Consider the following 23,124-nt stretch of genomic DNA (forward strand, 5'->3'; position numbering starts at 1 on the left):
GCTCTTTATTGTCAGCATGATGTCTGCAACAGTATTAACTACAGTGTAAAGTTAATAAACCCACTTAAGTTATGGTGGTTTGATTACAACTTAAACAACAATTAACATACACTTAGCATATTCATATTCTAATGACCATTTAATTTTTTGGAAGGGGCTGTTATTTTCTTTTGACCTGAAATATTTTCTTTTATCTCAAAATAATTTATAAAAATTCAAATAATATAGAAATTAAAACAAAAGTGTCAGGTCCCTGCTTCAGAACATTGAATATAATTTTACTATACTGTGAAATGTATTTTTGTACATTCAGAAATACAAATACTTGAGCCATACAAAATTTGTGTGGTACTGAGCCCTTGTATGTATGTATGTATGTATGTATGAGCCCGCTTATATATATATATATATATATATATATATATATATATATATATATATATATATATATATATATATATATATATATATATATACGTACATACATACATACAAACATACACTGTGCCATTAAGCATATAATTGCAATACAGAGAGTATGTAGTTGAGTATACATGTACACATATAATTGTAATACAAGGAGTATGTAGTTGAAATATAATGTAAGTTTCACTATAACAGTAGAATATTCTTTTGATGTTATTCTGTTTTAGAAAGATTTTCATAACAGTTGTATTAAATATGCCTTTGATACCATTGTCTGTATGATATTTACGTGTATTGGTAGATGATTATCATATTATTATGGTTAAGTGTTCAGCATTATACAAAACATATTATGCAGTTTTACAAAAGTCTCTTTTCATTCCTATCTTCTATTCAGCCAAGATGACTCAAAGTCCACTGATAACTTTTGAATGGCCTTGTTGTGACATCTAATATTGTTCTGTTTTCTCTTGAATTACTGGCATTGTCCCATTAGTTGGAAGTATTTACATGTGAACCGATTGCATGCAGAGTTAAGGTGATATATTCTCTCCCGCTTTGAAATTTTCTCCACTGTGTAAGGTTTCTCTTTCTTGTTGAGACATGCCATTTTAAATCAGTGGGTAGAGATAGAGGTATTGATATTGGTTTGTGTGAACGACACGCTAGCTTACTGCCTTTCAGTTTAACTATAGGAACACAGTGATGTGTTGAGTGGAGTAATTCCATGTAGTTAATCTGTGGCCTGCCTGCCTCTAAATGGCTATACTATTCCAATAGGAATTTTTCAACAAAGATGAAAGAGGGACAAAGGATTTGGTCTGACTTCAACTAGAAGCTTAGACTTCTCAGTGAGAATTTAAAGTATCAGTATATTCCATGGATATTTAAATTGTACAGGTGCGTTCAGTCAAGGTATGTATGATATGTGTATATAACATTACATAATAAGTGGAAATATTTGTATACAAATATAGTGTTTTAATGAACTTTAGGTGGAGTCAGTCTATTTCTTTCAGATTCAGACTGGTTAAGTTCTACATTTAATTGTATGATCAATATACAAATAAATGATTATACAAATAAAACAAGGCATGACGGATAAACATTTGAAGGGCTCTTACTGAATATAGAGTCGTTTTGCAGTTCAAAATAGCTTTACATGGTATCAGCAAGGTGCATCACAGATTCACAAGTTTCACTTAAAGTGTGCTGTGCTGTTAAGAAGGATAGTCTGTAGTAAAAGGAGATGAACATGAAAGTTTTGTCATGTATATATATATATACACCCATGTGCTTCTAAGTACTACTAGTGCTTTTGTCATGTACATATATATATATATATATATATATATATATATATATATATATATATATATATATATATATATATATATATATACATCCATGTTCTTCTAAGGACTTCTAGTGCTCTTGTCATGTGCATATATATACATCTATGCTCTTGTAAGTACTTCTAGTGCTTTTGTCAAGTATATATACATCCATATATATACACACACATACACACACACACATCCATGTTCTTCTAAGTACTTCTAGTGCTTTTGTCATATGTGTGTGTGTGTGTCTATATATATATATATAAATATATACATATATATATATATATATATATATATATATATATATATATATATATATATATATATATATATATATATATATACATATATATATATATATATATATATATATATATATATATATATATATATATATATATATATATACATCCATGTTCTTCTAGGTACTTCTAGTGCTTTTGCATTATTATCATGTAATCTTCAGATAGGTACAATATACTAATGTGTTTTTATAACTAAATGATTTGATCAGTCATTTAAATCAACAGAAAAAGCTTGTTTTATTATCAGACTTGAGGTGGAGTCAATATATTTTTTAGATTTAGACCCTGATTTGATTTCTACATTTAAATGTGCAATTAATGTACAAATAAATGGTTATAAAAATGAATAAAATTATGACATTGACAAAATACTTGAAAGAAAATAAAACAACCCACCAAACAAATGGATAGCAAAATTAGTCACAAAATGAACATTTAAAATATTTTTCAGATTAATCATCATGACAGAAATCCACTCAATACATGGCCCTGTGTATCTCTGCATTGATGCAGTATCTAAGGATCACTACTATATCAGAACCTTAAGAAAACAAATTTCATCATCTTTTTTTATTTCCTTTTCACACTGAAAGCCTTACAAAACCTCAAATTTGAATACTGTTAATATCCCAGATCTTACAGAAACTTGACTTGCTCATAAAACTTGGAAAAATTATTCAGCACTTTTAGCTGCTTTAAGTCATTTTGGCTATTAAGGATAAAGAAATGGAAGATAAAGCAGCCAAAGCTGCCCCGCATTCACCTGTTACTGATATCAGGTATAATATAAATCAAGCCATTTTTTATATACTTGGCAAAATACATGTACATTGAATGAAAATTCCACAAAAAGGCTTACAAATATTGAAGCTATCATTAGAGAATGGCATTCTAGACACAGAAGAGATGAGAGGTGAAGTATTATTGTACTGTTTACCAATGGTATACTGGACTGGTCAATATTGCCTAATGGGTGAATCTCTATCAGGGTAGAGACTGTTTTTAGACCACTCTGCTCCCTGGGTCCCCCTGCGATGACTGACACTGGAAATTCTTGTTGTTGTTGTTGTTTTGGGTTTAACGTCATTTTTCAGCACATGGAAGGCTATATACATCACAGCCGGTATAAGTGGTGGAAGAAGAACTGGGGGGTGGGGGGACCCTGTTAAGAACAATGGGAAGCTACTGGTAAGATTTCTTGCTTACCCACGTTGGCCAAGCCCAAGTCTAAAATCCACATGGACAGAGGTGAGATGGCTGTGAGCACTATAGACCACTCTGCCACCTGGGGTCTCCAAATTTATTTTTGTCAATGGTATGATCTTACACACTATGAAACATAAGTTGGGGTTTTTTCTTTATTTTTTTTTTCTTCCATGAAATAATTCAGAAGCTTTTTACTGGTGTACTATGAGAAAATCTTTCAGTTTTTAGAAGAATGCAATTTATAAAATAAATTTTGACCCTTTATTTTAAGGATAAATTTTACATTGATATTTTATATTATGTTCCTTTTTGAAGAATTTTGAGATAATATCTGTATTTATATAATTTAGTTAAAACTCTAAGACTATGTTTATCTTGTAGGACTATATGCATACATTTATTTGGATCAGTTTGATTTGGTTTGGTGTTAAAAGTCGGAGCAGGTTTTTTTAGCATCAAGGCAAATGGAGTAAAGTACCTTACCCAAGCACACACTCCTGTTTTCCAATGATGGAATCTGTACTCACACACTTTTGGTCATGAGTATGGTACATTAACCACATTTAGGTGGCCTCTGTGTTTATTTGGAAGGTTTTAGTTTCCTGGTCTTTCTTTTTCTTGTAAAAAGTTTTATCTGTACATTTTTCACAAATTTTTATTTTAACTTTTTTAAAATTTAACATTTAATTAACACTGTATAGCAACTATTGTGCTGATATACAATTAAATGGTCTGTCCATGAAAACAACCATACATACCAAAAGATGTATAAATTTGTTAAAACCATTAAGTATAGACTTTTATCATGAAAATGTATCAATACATTGATACAGTGTGCAAAATAATTTTTGAAATCATCAGAGTAATATTGTATTGGTATTGAAAACTTAATGCATGGGTTGATCTTGAACAGAGTGATTATGTGCAGGTTTTCAAGAATAGGGTGATTATGTGCAGATTTTTAGGAATAGAGTGATTACATGCAGGTTTTTAAGAATAGAGTGATTATGTGCAGATTTTTAAGATTAGAGTGATTATGTGCAGGTTTTCAAGAATAGGGTGATTATGTGCAGATTTTTAGGAATAGAGTGATTATGTGACGGTTTTTAAGAATAGAGTGATTATGTGCAGGTTTTCAAGAATAGAGTGATTATGTGCAGGTTTTTAAGAATAGAGTGATTATGTGCAGGTTTTTAGGAATATAGTGATTATGTGCAGGTTTTTAAGAATAGGGTGATTATGTGCAGGTTTTCAAGAATAGGGTGATTATGTGCAGGTTTTCAAGAATAGAGTGATTATGTGCAGATTTTTAGGAATAGAGTGATTATGTGCATGTTTTTAAGAATTGAGTGATTATGTGCAGATTTTTAGGAATAGAGTGATTATGTGCAGGTTTTCAAGAATAGAGTGATTATGTGCAGGTTTTTAAGAATAGAGTGATTATGTGCAGGTTTTCAAGAATAGGGTGATTATGTGCAGATTTTTAGGAATATAGTGATTATGTGCAGATTTTCAAGAATAGGGTGATTATGTGCAGATTTTTAGGAATATAGTGATTATGTGCAGATTTTTAGGAATATAGTGATTATGTGAAGGTTTTTGAAGAATAGAGTGATTATGTGCAGGTTTTTAAGAATAGAGTGATTATGTTCAGGTTTTTAAGAATAGAGTGATTATGTTCAGGTTTTTAAGAATAGAGTGATTATTTGCAGGTTTTCAAGAAATGGGTGATTATGTGCAGATTTTTAGGAATATAGTGATTATGTGCAGGTTTTTAAGAATAGAGTGATTATGTGCAGATTTTTAAGAATAGAGTGATTATGTGCAGGTTTTTAGGAATACAGTGATTATGTGAAGGTTTTGAAGAATAGAGTGATTATGTGCAGGTTTTCAGGAATATAGTGATTATGTGAAGGTTTTGAAGAATAGAGTGATTATGTGCAGGTTTTTAAGAATAGAATGATTATGTGCAGGTTTTTAAGAATATAGTGATTATGTGCAGGTTTTTAAGAATAGAGTGATTATTGGCAGGTTTTCAAGAATAGGGTGATTATGTGCAGGTTTTCAAGAATAGAGTGATTATGTGCAGATTTTTAGGAGTAGAGTGATTACGTGCAGATTTTTAGGAATATAGTGATTATGGGCAGGTTGTTAAGAATAGAGTGATTATTTGCAGGTTTTTAAGAATAGAGTGATTATGTGCAGGTTTTTAAAGGTACTTTTAACACAATATTGATTATATCCTGTTGAGGCAATGAATACTATCAAGGCAGATGAACCAAGTTGGCCTGGGTGAATATTGAACCCATGATCCTTAGAGTATGTGATTTAGTTGCATATTATTTACTGTATTGCTGATGAAATCTAATTGGAAATGCCATATAAAAGACATATGTATATAAAGAAAAACATTTTTTTAATATTAATATTAGAAATTTTTTCTGTACACAGATTGAGAGCAACATATACCTATATAAATGTATCCATACTTATTTCATAGTAAAGTTATCATACATTATACCTATTTCCATTATCAAATATTCGATTTGAATTTTTCATGAATCCAGAATCATTAGTTAAAACTATTAAGGTCTGGTTGTAAATTGCATATGAAGTAAATTTCCTTTTATTTTCTAAGACATTCATTATCAGTAAATAATTTATATAATAAAATGCTTTGTAGTTTCCTTTTTAAAAGGCTGGATTCAAGTTATGCACACACACGCACGCATGTGTGCACACACACACACACACACACACACACACACACTGATACAATCATGATCATGAACACACACACACACACACACATTGATACAGTCATGATCATGAACAGTTATGTTGATATTTATTAATTTTGAATGATTTGAGATCTGTTCTTTTTTGCTGTGTATTGCCTACATCTTTCTAAGTTCATTGTTTGGTTTGACATATTGTAACAGTTTCACATGGATTAGTGTTTAAATCACATTTTTAGTTCACCGGGTCCAAGTGAGCTTATGGTATGGCCTTTTGTCTTTCATTGTCTCTCTGTCCATCAATGCTTGCTTGTCTACACTCTAGAAGATCCATTTCTGATCAGATTTAGGTCAGATTTGGTATTTAAGCTTGTGTGAAGTCAGTAATGAATGACATTCATGCATATTAATGAAGTGATCTTGCATTTGATTGGTTGAATTTGTGCAGGCCAGCCTTTGATCAGATTTGGCATATAAGATTATGTTAGTGAGATATCAAAACAACATCCAGATATTCTGCGGTGCTCTTGCATCTGATGGCTTAGTTTGTGAACACTCTTGAGGCCATATCTGTGATCAGAATTTGATCTGAGTTGGTATTTAAGCTTAGATTATCAAAACCTTGGATGAGTTAGATTGTGACCAGCATCCATGCATATTAATGAGGTTGTTGTGCATCTGGTTGGCTGAGCTTGTAAAAACTCTGGAGACCCTATTTCTGAAGAAGAAAAGAAAGTAATCAGATTTTTTCTGAGCTTGTAAACAAACACTCTAGAGACCATGTTTTTGACCATTTGTTTAAAAATAATTTGATCAGATTTGCTGTATAATCTTGAGTCATCAGGATCTCAGATGAATTCAGTTATGAGCAAGATCCAAAACTATTGATGAGGATCCAGACTGGTCAGATGGTCAGAATTGAAATGGCAACTTTCTGGTTATGAGCCCATTGCCTTGAGCCACTACAGCTTCTTTGGGTGGGGATCTCAGTGGAGCACCATAAAATTCATGAAAATTGTTACTCACGGAAAATTAGTGAAACCAAAGTCTGTTCTATATAAGCTTTTCTTTCCTCTTTGCAGTTTCAGTACATGCATGAATTTGCATGCACTATCAGACATGTCAATAACCGTGGTGAGCAATATCAGGCCCACTTGGGCATCATGTTAGAATTGCAGTTCATGTCTGATTTATACTTAAATATCTTGTCATTTCTAATTTACCAGAATTTTGATAGCTGTGCATTCCTTCGGGATGCAGCATTTCCCCTTTAAGTAAAATATGTTTGAGAACCAGTTAATGCGTCTGTTTGTAAATTTCCTGAACAAATTGTGAATCTCTGCTAGCAGTTTTCTTGATAGTTAGAATTGCACGGCTTCCTTATGAAGGTCATGTGGAATAACAGAGTATAAGTTTACTATAACAAAGGTAGCAAGTATTGATTCCTCATTCCTAATACATGTATCTGGTAAATGGTTGATAAAATCAGTGGTTTTAATATGATATCAAGCAAATGATTTTAATCTTTGTGTGAAACTGTAGTAAAAAAATTTTCATCTTTAGGTCTCTTATTATTGGTCTGTTATTCTTATATTTTCTGAAAAATTCTGAATTGCTTCTGTGATGGTAAATTACTTTTGTGGATTTTTGGCAGATAGTACAGATACCTGGCTGAATTTTTTAATTTCATTAAATAATTCTTTACTTTTTTATACAGGTCAGAACGGTGTTTTTGATTAATGTGGATTATTAGACTTAATGTCTCTGTATTGGATTGCCCACTTACTTCTAAGAACAAGTCATGTAGGCATACTGTTTCAGCTACAGGTGTCATTTATAGAACTTGATAACACATTCCTTTAATGGTAGTTATTCAGTTTTCAGCTATTTGATCAAAATTCCTCACATGATCATTTTATAATGGCTTCCAGGAAATTCATGCTGAAAAATCTGCATTAAAATAAGTTTTCATTTTTAGATTTGGCCAACTAGATGTCCATAAGTGTAAACCTGATTGAATTTTGTGCTGTAATGTCACAATGAAAGCACTTCATATTAGGAAAAGTTGGTTCTTCACTGCAATGGCAATGATTAGACCCAATGTTTTCTTTTCTTGACCCAGTTTAGTACCTAATTGCCATTGTAATAGTCCATAATGATTTTTTGTCAGTAAGTTTTGTGATGACAACAACTGTGGAAATCATTTAACAACCAGGAACTTTTGGTTAAATTATATTAGCATGAAATTCTGGAAGACAATATTTTATTTAGGTGGTGCTCTACAGTTTCATATTTTGCATAGGGTTAGAATTTTAAAGAAAAAGAATTTCCCCAGATTTCCTCACTGGTTATACCAGCTATTTAAAAAGGCCTTGTATATCTTAGGTATAATTCAAAGAACCTTTAATTCCCTTTATTTTGGTGTATGATTGATGGGTGTAATATGGGTTATAGGGTATACAGCTTGGCCTTACTCCAGATGTGCACCTTTCAAAAAAGTGCTAGCTCCACTTGGTCATTTTCACTTCCTGAACTTCCTGAGGTAAATTGTATAAAAAGAGCAGATAACTCTTTTTACTTTTTATATATTTGGTAATTCATTCATTGCATTTTCAGAAGCTGGTATTGTCTAGTCTGGCAAAATTCATTTTCCCTATTTTAACAGCTGCTATGGAGAGTGTACTTTAGACTAATTCAGGCTGAATCTTTAGCACAAGGGAACATTCATTTTAGTTAGCAGTGTGCTTAGATCATGCACAATTTCCAAAAGTACATTATCCAAAGAAATATCATCCACATTACATTAATGTAGCATAGAGTTATGCCAACATTCTATCTATTGTACATGTTTTAAATGCAAACAACTTCACCGTACGTACATCACTCTCTCAGAAGTACATAATAACTGGTGAGCACTCCCTTTACATTAATAAAGGTATGATTGCTTTGGCATGCACTTCAGTAGTCTCATTCAACTAGAGTCTTGCATAGATCCATAAAATCCCTATCATTTGAGGTTTAGATAAAAACCTGAAGTTTCCTTGCTATGCCAGAATGAGGCTTTTCCAAAATATGAAATAGTGATTTGATTGGTTGATGAAGTGACATCCAAAATATGAAATAGTGATTTGATTGGTTGATGAGGTGACATCCAAAATATGAAATAGTGATTTAATTGGTTGATGAGGTGACATTAAATGCCATTGTGAAGCTGAACTTTCTTGAGTTTCATTAGGATATTGATACCTGTTTGTATTGGCATGTGTCTATAGTGGTGTTTAATGATGTCCTTTTAGGCTTAGAAGTTTTGGCTTGAGTCATCAAAGGATGTCTTGATCTTTTTCAAGATGGTGTGAAATATTTTTGTAGTTTTGTTTTTACAAAGTTAGATGAAAGCACATTCTGTTAGTAAAAGAGATGAACAAAGCATTTTACTTGGTCCTCTTATGAAAAAATAACAGCCATGCAATTGTCATCATTATATTTTCTCACAGTGAAAATTGCTGTCCATAATTATAACATCAGCTTTAGCTTTGTCAGTTTTTGAAAAGTATTTGTTGTATTGTGATTATTTTCTTGTGGATATTCTTTTCACTTTTGGATCTCATACCTTTTAAGTATGTGTACTTGAGGTGGATTAAATTGTATTTTTTTTAGCCAATGGTTTGCCCATTTTTTTTATCCCTGCTTGTATAAAATATTTTACTTACATGTAGTCACAGTTGTTGACTAAATTCTTTGTATCTGTCATCTATATTTTCATTAAGTTCAGGAGTAACTTTAAAACCTTTCTGTAATAAACTTGTTTCATTTCACAGAGCTCAGTGCTAGGAAGGTTTATTACTCCAGGATGAATTTTTTCTCAATTGGCTATGTTAATTTTATGACAGGTTTTCTATATCCAATTTTTGCATGCATCTAGAACTGTTTCATGGTTCATGGCTATATCAGTTTTTCCATTTTGCTTTTGTATATAGTTACTTTATTGTATATGGATATAAAGAAGTTGTTTATATCCTTCCTTATCAGCGGTGATATAGTTTATGTAACAATGACCCCAGATATGTTTAGTTACAAATTTTATATATGTGCATTTATGTAGCTGAAGAGCATCCATGATGACGATGGAAATGCGATAGAAAGAATAAAGTTTGAATATATTACTGATTTCCTGTGGAATATATATCTTGTACTACTGTAATTTTAATGAGGATGACCTGATGGGTAAATTTAACATATTTAATTCATTGAAGTCACATTCTTTCAGTTGTTAAAAATCAAGGCCATTCATTGATAAATTATTTCCCACTTAGATGGTATGACAGGCAGTCCTTGTTCAGATTATCTTTCATCGCATTATTGATAAGTTTGAAATGGCAAATGCTGCTTATATTTCTGACAGTTATTTTTAAAAATTTGACCATAATTTAATAAAACATTTTGTCATGAACTTTCGGATTACTTTTAGGTGTTGGTTTTCTCAGTAATGAGATTTAATTTTCCTTCTTTTAAACAACAATATTTTAATTTACTTGGCTGCATTATGATATTGTATTTATGTGGGGTTCTTATGATATTCATTATCTGTCATCTATGTCACTTTAGAAATAACAATCACCTGTGAAAATCTAGTGTTTATGTATCCTCATTAACCTGCATATTTTTTTATACTGTTTTATTTTCCTTCTCATTATCAGATATATCATATATAATTTTGAATATGATGTTTTTAGAATGATTGTTTTGCCACCAAAGACTCCACTAAGCTACGTTTTTGGTTTATTCAAAATTAACAATTGTATTTTGATTTTTTGCAAGCCTTTCTTGAAAAGTTTTAATTCTTAGTTAAAAAATAACTAAATCATAAAAAGTTTGAATCAAATTATACTTTTTCTCCACAGAAAATGTAGTTGTGACAAAAGACTATCAGTAATTAATCCATCACTTAACCACATACATGTATGTGAGATTCTGTATCTTTATTGTTGGACTGGGTTTTCTTGTGGTGCCACCTACTTAGTGCAAGGCAAGTAACTGAGGTCTGTTCCCCATTATCATATAATTTTGGACTTAATCACATTGAAATCACACCATGCAATGAAGTTCAAGTAACAATTTCTGAAAGATTTTACATATAAGAAAAAAGAAATCATTTTTATAGTGAAATTGAAATTATCAGACTACTCTGGTGGCCTAGTAGTTACAGTATCCACCTTGAATGTGGGAAGTCATTGGTTTGAGCCCCAGCCTTGTCATACCAGAGACTTATCAAATTGGTACTGACAGCTGCCTCACTAGGTGCTCATTATTAAGAGATTAGTGTTAGGACTGGTTGGCCTGGTGTCAGGATAATGTGACTGGGTGGGACATTATGCTACATGTCTGTAGCATGATTCCCCAATGCTAGACATCACTATAAACTGCCACACTGCAGGCATTGTAGCCATATGACTGAAACATTAAGCTACATTAAAAATCCAAATATGTCTGTCTGTCTGTCTCTGACAACACAAGACACACACACTTGAACCTAGTGGACCAGGATTGTTGACTTATCTAAAACACCTGTACATTTCCAGAACACGCCAATTTTTATATAGCCCAATAAACCAATATGCCATTTAAATAGATCATTTTGATTTGAAATCCAGATTTTAAAGTAAATGTTTTTTTAATTTTTAAGTTAGTAGTTTGTTGCATTAAATTAGTATTCCAGTCATTTTTTTTCTTTCAGCATTGAACTTGAATATACAAGCTTTTTTAAATGCATATAATGAGTTTCTCCACATTCATTCTCTCAGGTGTCATATTGATTCAAACTTCCTCACTTTACAGGTGGATATAAGACTTTACAAGTGGAGGTGTTTAGAACCAGGTGTCAGCAGAGTGTCACTGTCATGACCATTTAAATAAAATGCTTCAAGTACAGGTATTGTATACACAGTAGGACTGTTCAATTACCATTGCCAGTAACACTTTAATCACAATGAATAATACACATTGAACAACATGCATATGTTTTATTACCTGGTGTGTTCTTTAATGAGTAAGGTAATCAATTTGATAACTGTTGATTCTTTATAAACTTAGCACATATATGTGGTAGTTAAACAGATGATTACATGTAATTAGGACCATACTGTTAAGTATATATTAAATTGAGTTTCTCTGCTATTTGTGTGGCTTTTTACAAGATTGTAGTAATACTTGAAAAATACACTCAGTATTAGTTGATAATAAATTCGGACTTGGAGATTGCCTTGCTTGGAAATGCTAAGTAAGACTTCAGCTTTATTGCAATTTAATTTTGCTAAATTTTCAAAGTGAAATAATTTTTGAGTTGCTCTGATTTTTTTACATGTGTGTACCCACCTTTGTGGCCTAACATGTACCTTAATGTACACTTATGTACTAGCCTTTGTGGCCTAACATGTACATTAATGTACACTTATGTACTAGCCATTATGGCCTAACATGTACCTTAATGTACACTTATATACTAACCTTTATGGCCTAACATGTACCTTAATGTACACATATGTACTAGCCTTTGTGGCCTAACATGTACCTTAATGTACACTTATGTACTAGCCTTTGTGGCCTAACATGTACTTTAATGTACACTTATGTACTAGCCTTTGTGGCCGAACATGTACCTTAATGTACATATATGTACTAGCCTTTATGGCCTAACATGTACCTTAATGTACACTTATGTACTAGCCTTTATGGCCTAACATGTACCTTAACATGCACTTATGTACTAACCTTTGTGGCTTAACATGTACCTTAATGTACACTTATGTACTAGCCTTTATGGCCTAACATGAACCTTAATGTACACTTATATACTAGCCTTTATGGCCTAACATATACCTTACTCTACACTTATGTACTAGCCTTTGTGGCCTAACATGTACCTTAATGTACACTTATGTACTAGCCTTTGTGGCCGAACATGTACCTTAATGTACACTTATGTACAGCCTTTGTGGCTGAACATGTACCTTAATGTACACATATGTACTAGCCTTTATGGCCTAACATGTACCTTAATGTACACTTATGTACTTGCCTTTGTGGCCGAACATGTACCTTAATGTACACTTATGTACTAACCTTTATGGTCTAACATGTACCTTAATGTGCACTTATAGACTAACCTTTGTGGCTTAACATGTACCTTAATGTACACTTATGTACTAGCCTTTGTGGCCTAACATGTACCTTAATGTACACTTATGTACTAGCCTTTGTGGCCTAACATGTACCTTAATGTACACTTATGTACTAGCCTTTGTGGCCTAACATGTATCTTAATGTACACTTATGTGCTAACCTTTATGGCCTAACATGTACCTTAATGTACACATATGTACTTGCCTTTGTGGCCTGACATGTACCTTAATGTACACTTATGTACTTGCCTTTATGGCCTAACATGTTTCTTAATGTACACTTATGTACTAGCCTTTGTGGCCTAACATGTACCTTAATGTACACTTGTGTACTAACCTTTGTGGCTTAACATGTACCTTAATGTACACTTATGTACTAACCTTTGTGGCCTAACATGAACCTTAATGTACACTTATGTACTAGCCTTTATGGCCTGACATGTACCTTAATGTACACTTATATACTAGCCTTTGTGGCCTAACATGAACCTTAATGTACACTTATGTACTAGCCTTTGTGGCCTAACATGAACCTTAATGTACACTTATGTACTTGCCTTTGTGGCCTGACATGAACCTTAATGTACACTTATATACTAGCCTTTGTGGCTTAACATGAACCTTAATGTACACTTATATACTAGCCTTTGTGGCCTAACATGTACCTTAATGTACACTTATGTACTAACCTTTGTGGCTTAATATGTACCTTAATGTACACTTATGTACTAACCTTTGTGACCTAACATGTACCTTACTCTACACTTATGTACTAGCCTTTGTGGCCTAACATGAACCTTAATGTACACTTATGTACTAGCCTTTATGGCCTAACATGAACCTTAATGTACACTTATATACTAGCCTTTGTGGCCTAACATGAACCTTAATGTACACTTATATATTAGCCTTTGTGGCCTAACATGTACCTTAATGTACACTTATGTACTAGCCTTTGTGGCCTAACATGAACCTTAATGTACACTTATGTACTAGCCTTTGTGGCCTAACATGAACCTTAATGTACACTTATGTACTAACCTTTATAGCTTAACATGTTCCTTAATGTACACTTATGTACTAGCCTCTATGGCCTAAGATATACTCTGATGTACAGTTACATGTGCCTCTAAGCATTTGCATAAAATGGAACTTGTTAATAATAGTCTTGAATTTTCAGTGAATTTCTACTTCTAAGAGGGTATTTATTCATGTTAAAATGATGATATTAATTACAGTGTTCTCTCACTACAAGGTAACTGTTTTGTCAAAATGATGATATTAATTACAGTAGTCTCTCACTACAATTTGAGATATATAAATTACAGCATTCCATCACTACAAGGTAACTGTTCAGGTCAAAATGATGACATAATTTACAGCATTCCATCACTACAAGGTAACTGTTTAGGTCAAAATGATGATAATAATTACAGCATTCCATCACTACAAGGTAGCTGTTTAGGTCAAAATGATGGCATAATTTACAGCATTCCATCACTACAAGGTAACTGTTCAGGTCAAAATGATGACATAATTTACAGCATTCCATCACTACAAGGTAACTGTTTAGGTCAAAATGATGATAATAATTACAGCATTCCATCACTACAAGGTAACTGTTTAGGTCAAAATGATGGCATAATTTACAGCATTCCATCACTACAAGGTAACTGTTTAGGTCAAAATGATGACATTGATTACAGCATTCGCTCACTGAAAAGTAACTGTTTAGGTCAAAATGATGACATAATTTACAGCATTCCATCACTGAAAGGTAACTGTTCAGGTCAAAATGATGACATTGATTACAGCATTCGCTCACTGAAAGGTAACTGTTTAGGTCAAAATGATGATAATAATTACAGCATTCCCTCACTGAAAAGTAACTGTTTAGGTCAAAATGATGATAATAATTACAGCATTCCCTCACTGAAAGGTAACTGTTCAGGTCAAAATGATGACATTGATTACAGCATTCGCTCACTGAAAGGTAACTGTTTAGGTCAAAATGATGACATAATTTACAGCATTCCATCACTGAAAGGTAACTGTTTAGGTCAAAATGATGATAATAATTACAGCATTCCCTCACTGAAAGGTAACTGTTTAGGTCAAAATGATGATAATAATTACAGCATTCCATCACTACAAGGTAACTGTTCAGGTCAAAATGATGACGTTAATTACAGCATTCCCTCACTGAAAGGTAACTGTTCAGGTCAAAATGATGATAATAATTACAGCATTCCAAAACTACAAGGTAACTGTTCAAGTCAAAATGATGATAATAATTACAGCATTCCATCACTACAAGGTAACTGTTCAAGTCAAAATGATGATAATAATTACAGCATTCCATCACTACAAGGTAACTGTTCAAGTCAAAATGATGATAATAATTACAGCATTCCATCACTACAAGGTAACTGTTCAGGTCAAAATGATGACGTTAATTACAGCATTCCCTCACTGAAAGGTAACTGTTCAGGTCAAAATGATGATAATAATTACAGCATTCCAAAACTACAAGGTAACTGTTCAAGTCAAAATGATGATAATAATTACAGCATTCCATCACTACAGGTAACTGTTCAAGTCAAAATGATGATAATAATTACAGCATTCCATCACTACAAGGTAACTGTTCAAGTCAAAATGATGATAATAATTACAGCATTCCATCACTACAAGGTAACAGTTCAAGTCAAAATGATGATAATAATTACAGCATTCCATCACTACAAGGTAACTGTTCAAGTCAAAATGATGATAATAATTACAGCATTCCATCACTACAAGGTAACTGTTCAAGTCAAAATGATGATAATAATTACAGCATTCCATCACTACAAGGTAACTGTTCAGGTCAAAAGGATGACGTTAATTACAGCATTCCCTCACTGAAAGGTAACTGTTCAGGTCAAAATGATAATAATTACAACATTCCATCACTACAAGGTAACTGTTCAGGTCAAAATGATAATAATTACAGCATTCCATCACTACAAGGTAACTGTTTAGGTCAAAATGATGGCATAATTTACAGCATTCCATCACTACAAGGTAACTGTTTAGGTCAAAATGATGATAATAATTACAGCATTCTGTCACGGAAAGGTAACTGTTTAGGTCAAAATGATGACATTGATTACAGCATTCGCTCACTGAAAAGTAACTGTTTAGGTCAAAATGATGACATAATTTACAGCATTCCATCACTGAAAGGTAACTGTTCAGGTCAAAATGATGACATTGATTACAGCATTCGCTCACTGAAAGGTAACTGTTTAGGTCAAAATGATGATAATAATTACAGCATTCCCTCACTGAAAAGTAACTGTTTAGGTCAAAATGATGATAATAATTACAGCATTCCCTCACTGAAAGGTAACTGTTTAGGTCAAAATGATGACATAATTTACAGCATTCCATCACTGAAAGGTAACTGTTTAGGTCAAAATGATGATAATAATTACAGCATTCCCTCACTGAAAGGTAACTGTTTAGGTCAAAATGATGATAATAATTACAGCATTCCATCACTACAAGGTAACTGTTCAGGTCAAAATGATGACATAATTTACAGCATTCCATCACAACAAGGTAACTGTTCAGGTCAAAATGATGGTAATACTTACAGCATTCCATCACTGAAAGGTAACTGTTCAAGTCAAAATGATGATAATAATTACAGCATTCCATCACTACAAGGTAACTGTTCAAGTCAAAATGATGATAATAATTACAGCATTCCAAAACTACAAGGTAACTGTTCAAGTCAAAATGATGATAATAATTACAGCATTCCATCACTACAAGGTAACTGTTCAAGTCAAAATGATGATAATAATTACAGCATTCCAAAACTACAAGGTAACTGTTCAAGTCAAAATGATGATAATAATTACAGCATTCCATCACTACAAGGTAACTGTTCAAGTCAAAATGATGATAATAATTACAGCATTCCAAAACTACAAGGTAACTGTTCAAGTCAAAATGATGATAATAATTACAGCATTCCATCACTACAAGGTAACTGTTCAAGTCAAAATGATGATAATAATTACAGCATTCCATCACTACAAGGTAACTGTTCAAGTCAAAATGATGATAATAATTACAGCATTCCATCACTACAAGATAACTGTTCAGGTCAAAATGATGACGTTAATTACAGCATTCCCTCACTGAAAGGTAACTGTTCAGGTCAAAATGATGATAATAATTACAGCATTCCAAAACTACAAGGTAACTGTTCAAGTCAAAATGATGATAATAATTACAGCATTCCATCACTACAAGGTAACTGTTCAAGTCAAAATGATGATAATAATTACAGCATTCCATCACTACAAGGTAACTGTTCAAGTCAAAATGATGATAATAATTACAGCATTCCATCACTACAAGGTAACTGTTCAGGTCAAAATGATGACGTTAATTACAGCATTCCCTCACTGAAAGGTAACTGTTCAGGTCAAAATGATGATAATAATTACAGCATTCCAAAACTACAAGGTAACTGTTCAAGTCAAAATGATGATAATAATTACAGCATTCCATCACTACAAGGTAACTGTTCAAGTCAAAATGATGATAATAATTACAGCATTCCATCACTACAAGGTAACTGTTCAAGTCAAAATGATGATAATAATTACAGCATTCCATCACTACAAGGTAACTGTTCAAGTCAAAATGATGATAATAATAACAGCATTCCATCACTACAAGGTAACTGTTCAAGTCAAAATGATGATAATAATTACAGCATTCCATCACTACAAGGTAACTGTTCAAGTCAAAATGATGATAATAATTACAGCATTCCATCACTACAAGGTAACTGTTCAAGTCAAAATGATGATAATAATTACAGCATTCCATCACTACAAGGTAACTGTTCAAGTCAAAATGATGATAATAATTACAGCATTCCATCACTACAAGGTAACTGTTCAAGTCAAAATGATGATAATAATTACAGCATTCCATCACTACAAGGTAACTGTTCAGGTCAAAATGATGATAATAGTTACAGCATTCCATCACTGAAAGGTAACTATTCAGGTCAAAATGATGATAATACTTACAGCATTCCGTCACTGAAAGGTAACTGTTCAGGTCAAAATGATGATAATAGTTACAGCATTCCATCACTACAAGGTAACTGTTCAGGTCAAAATGATGACGTTAATTACAGCATTCCCTCACTGAAAGGTAACTGTTCAGGTCAAAATGATGATAATAATTACAGCATTCCAAAACTACAAGGTAACTGTTCAAGTCAAAATGATGATAATAATTACAGCATTCCATCACTACAAGGTAACTGTTCAAGTCAAAATGATGATAATAATTACAGCATTCCATCACTACAAGGTAACTGTTCAGGTCAAAATGATGACGTTAATTACAGCATTCCCTCACTGAAAGGTAACTGTTCAGGTCAAAATGATGATAATAATTACAGCATTCCAAAACTACAAGGTAACTGTTCAAGTCAAAATGATGATAATAATTACAGCATTCCATCACTACAGGTAACTGTTCAAGTCAAAATGATGATAATAATTACAGCATTCCATCACTACAAGGTAACTGTTCAGGTCAAAATGATGATAATAATTACAGCATTCCATCACTACAAGGTAACTGTTCAAGTCAAAATGATGATAATAATTACAGCATTCCATCACTACAAGGTAACTGTTCAAGTCAAAATGATGATAATAATTACAGCATTCCATCACTACAAGGTAACTGTTCAAGTCAAAATGATGATAATAATTACAGCATTCCATCACTACAAGGTAACTGTTCAGGTCAAAAGGATGACGTTAATTACAGCATTCCCTCACTGAAAGGTAACTGTTCAGGTCAAAATGATAATAATTACAGCATTCCATAACTACAAGGTAACTGTTCAGGTCAAAATGATGACGTTAATTACAGCATTCCCTCACTGAAAGGTAACTGTTCAGGTCAAAATGATGATAATAATTACAGCATTCCTTCACTACAAGGTAACTGTTCAAGTCAAAATGATGATAATAATTACAGCATTCCATCACTACAAGGTAACTGTTCAAGTCAAAATGATGATAATAATTACAGCATTCCATCACTACAAGGTAACTGTTCAAGTCAAGATGATGATAATAATTACAGCATTCCAAAACTACAAGGTAACTGTTCAAGTCAAAATGATGATAATAATTACAGCATTCCATCACTACAAGGTAACTGTTCAAGTCAAAATGATGATAATAATTACAGCATTCTGTCACGGAAAGGTAACTGTTTAGGTCAAAATGATGACATTGATTACAGCATTCGCTCACTGAAAAGTAACTGTTTAGGTCAAAATGATGACATAATTTACAGCATTCCATCACTGAAAGGTAACTGTTCAGGTCAAAATGATGACATTGATTACAGCATTCGCTCACTGAAAGGTAACTGTTTAGGTCAAAATGATGATAATAATTACAGCATTCCCTCACTGAAAAGTAACTGTTTAGGTCAAAATGATGATAATAATTACAGCGTTCCCTCACTGAAAGGTAACTGTTCAGGTCAAAATGATGATAATAATTACAGCATTTCATCACTACAAGGTAACTGTTCAGGTCAAAATGATGACATAATTTACAGCATTCCATCACAACAAGGTAACTGTTCAGGTCAAAATGATGGCATAATTTACAGCATTCCATCACAACAAGGTAACTGTTCAGGTCAAAATGATGATAATAATTACAGCATTCCAAAACTACAAGGTAACTGTTCAAGTCAAAATGATGATAATAATTACAGCATTCCAAAACTACAAGGTAACTGTTCAAGTCAAAATGATGATAATAATTACAGCATTCCATCACTACAAGGTAACTGTTCAAGTCAAAATGATGATAATAATTACAGCATTCCATCACTACAAGGTAACTGTTCAAGTCAAAATGATGATAATAATTACAGCATTCCATCACTACAAGGTAACTGTTCAGGTCAAAATGATGACGTTAATTACAGCATTCCCTCACTGAAAGGTAACTGTTCAGGTCAAAATGATGATAATAATTACAGCATTCCAAAACTACAAGGTAACTGTTCAAGTCAAAATGATGATAATAATTACAGCATTCCTTCACTACAAGGTAACTGTTCAAGTCAAAATGATGATAATAATTACAGCATTCCATCACTACAAGGTAACTGTTCAGGTCAAAAGGATGACGTTAATTACAGCATTCCCTCACTGAAAGGTAACTGTTCAGGTCAAAATGATAATAATTACAGCATTCCATCACTACAAGGTAACTGTTCAGGTCAAAATGATGACGTTAATTACAGCATTCCCTCACTGAAAGGTAACTGTTCAGGTCAAAATGATGATAATAATTACAGCATTCCAAAACTACAAGGTAACTGTTCAAGTCAAAATGATGATAATAATTACAGCATTCCATCGCTACAAGGTAACTGTTCAAGTCAAAATGATGATAATAATTACAGCATTCCAAAACTACAAGGTAACTGTTCAAGTCAAAATGATGATAATAATTACAGCATTCCATCACTGCAAGGTAACTGTTCAGGTCAAAATGATGATAATAATTACAGCATTCCAAAACTACAAGGTAACTGTTCAAGTCAAAATGATGATAATAATTACAGCATTCCAAAACTACAAGGTAACTGTTCAAGTCAAAATGATGATAATAATTACAGCATTCCATCACTACAAGGTAACTGTTCAGGTCAAAATGATGATAATAATTACAGCATTCCATCACTACAAGGTAACTGTTCAAGTCAAAATGATGATAATAATTACAGCATTCCATCACTACAAGGTAACTGTTCAGGTCAAAATGATGATAATAATTACAGCATTCCATCACTACAAGGTAACTGTTCAAGTCAAAATGATGATAATAATTACAGCATTCCAAAACTACAAGGTAACTGTTCAAGTCAAAATGATGATAATAATTACAGCATTCCATCACTGCAAGGTAACTGTTCAGGTCAAAATGATGATAATAATTACAGCATTCCAAAACTACAAGGTAACTGTTCAAGTCAAAATGATGATAATAATTACAGCATTCCAAAACTACAAGGTAACTGTTCAAGTCAAAATGATGATAATAATTACAGCATTCCATCACTACAAGGTAACTGTTCAGGTCAAAATGATGATAATAATTACAGCATTCCATCACTACAAGGTAACTGTTCAAGTCAAAATGATGATAATAATTACAGCATTCCATCACTACAAGGTAACTGTTCAGGTCAAAATGATGATAATAATTACAGCATTCCAAAACTACAAGGTAACTGTTCAAGTCAAAATGATGATAATAATTACAGCATTCCAAAACTACAAGGTAACTGTTCAAGTCAAAATGATGATAATAATTACAACATTCCATCACTACAAGGTAACTGTTCAGGTCAAAATGATGATAATAATTACAGCATTCCAAAACTACAAGGTAACTGTTCAAGTCAAAATGATGATAATAATTACAACATTCCATCACTACAAGGTAACTGTTCAGGTCAAAATGATGATAATAATTACAGCATTCCAAAACTACAAGGTAACTGTTCAAGTCAAAATGATGATAATAATTTACAGCATTCCATCACTACAAGGTAACTGTTCAAGTCAAAATGATGATAATAATTACAGCATTCCATCACTACAAGGTAACTGTTCAAGTCAAAATGATGACATTGATTACAGCATTCCCTCACTGAAAGGTAACTGTTTAGGTCAAAATGATGCCAATAATTACAATGGTCCCTCACAATAAAGCATCTCACTATAGCAAGGTCCCTCACATATGGTCATGGATCCCATTTGGGAGTAAAGGTAATCATGATAATGAACCTGCCTAAGTATAAGGTAACCTTACTAATAAGATGGTACATTTGTATGGTTTCCTTAACTGTTTTAAAGTGAGTAACCACTGTATGTTCTTCACTGCTTATAACAAAATTCCCACAGCTGTGTCAAAGTGAGTAAATACTATGTACTTCACCACTTATAACAAAGTTCTCAGCAATCCTCTAAAGTTCTTGTGATTCCTGTTCCACAGTAATTGGGGGCCTTGAGTGGCCGAGTGGCCTAAAGCGCTCTTCATTATGGATCACTGCCATCTCACCTCTGCATGGGTTTGAGTCTTGGATTCAGCAAATGTGGGTATGTGAGAAAGCTTGCCACTAGCTTCTTGTGGGTAATGATTCTTTTCTTGTTTTTCCCGGGTTCTTCCTCCACCATTAATACTGGCCGCCATGTATAGCCTATCGTGTGTTGAAAAATGGCGTACATCTGTCTACCTTTTGATAATACCACCCACTTTAGTGTATCTTAAATGACCTTGATGCTACAGAGCTCAGTAGTAGGCTACTACCTCCTGCTACGTAAAGTCGTCGGCAGGGGTTAATGTATTTAGATAAACTAAATAAGAAAACAAATGGTATGGATACTGAATTAAGAGGAGACAAGGGCGTATGAAAAAAGAAAACAGTTCAACATATATTTTACCATCATTTTTTTATATGTTGATTTTCTGGATTTTATTAAGATTAAGAGTCAGAATTAGTATCCTCCATGGCAAAGTCAATCTGTGTCTACTTCTGCTCAGGCTCCTGCAAACTGAAATATAATTTTAATGCTTGAACAAAATTCTATATCATCTCAACATTGTGTGCATTTGTAGGAGGGGCCCCGAGTGGCCTAGTGGTCTAAAGCGCTCTCTCTGTTACGGATTACTGCCATCTCACCTCTGTCTGCGTGGGTTTGAGTCTCGGATTCAGCCAATATGGGTATGTGAGAAAGCTTGCCAGTAGCTTCTCGTGGGTCGGTGGGTCTTTCTGGGGTTTTCCCAGGTTCTTCCTC

At 32.9% G+C, this 23,124-nt stretch overlaps 1 protein-coding gene across 1 annotated transcript in view; it reads left to right on the plus strand.

Moving 5' to 3' along the window:
- Positions 1–23,124, plus strand: part of LOC149781771 (uncharacterized) — a 211,428-nt gene that overhangs the window by 14,413 nt on the left and 173,891 nt on the right. Inside the window, exon 2 of the mRNA XM_089935925.1 lies at positions 11,857–11,950. The gene's annotated coding sequence lies outside the window, so the exon portion shown is untranslated. The remainder of the gene's footprint in view (positions 1–11,856; positions 11,951–23,124) is intronic.

This window comes from Sinohyriopsis cumingii, chromosome 15, assembly GCF_028554795.1.
Source record: "Sinohyriopsis cumingii isolate HCF-2022 chromosome 15, ASM2855479v2, whole genome shotgun sequence".
NCBI classification, from domain to species: Eukaryota; Metazoa; Mollusca; class Bivalvia; order Unionida; family Unionidae; genus Sinohyriopsis; species Sinohyriopsis cumingii.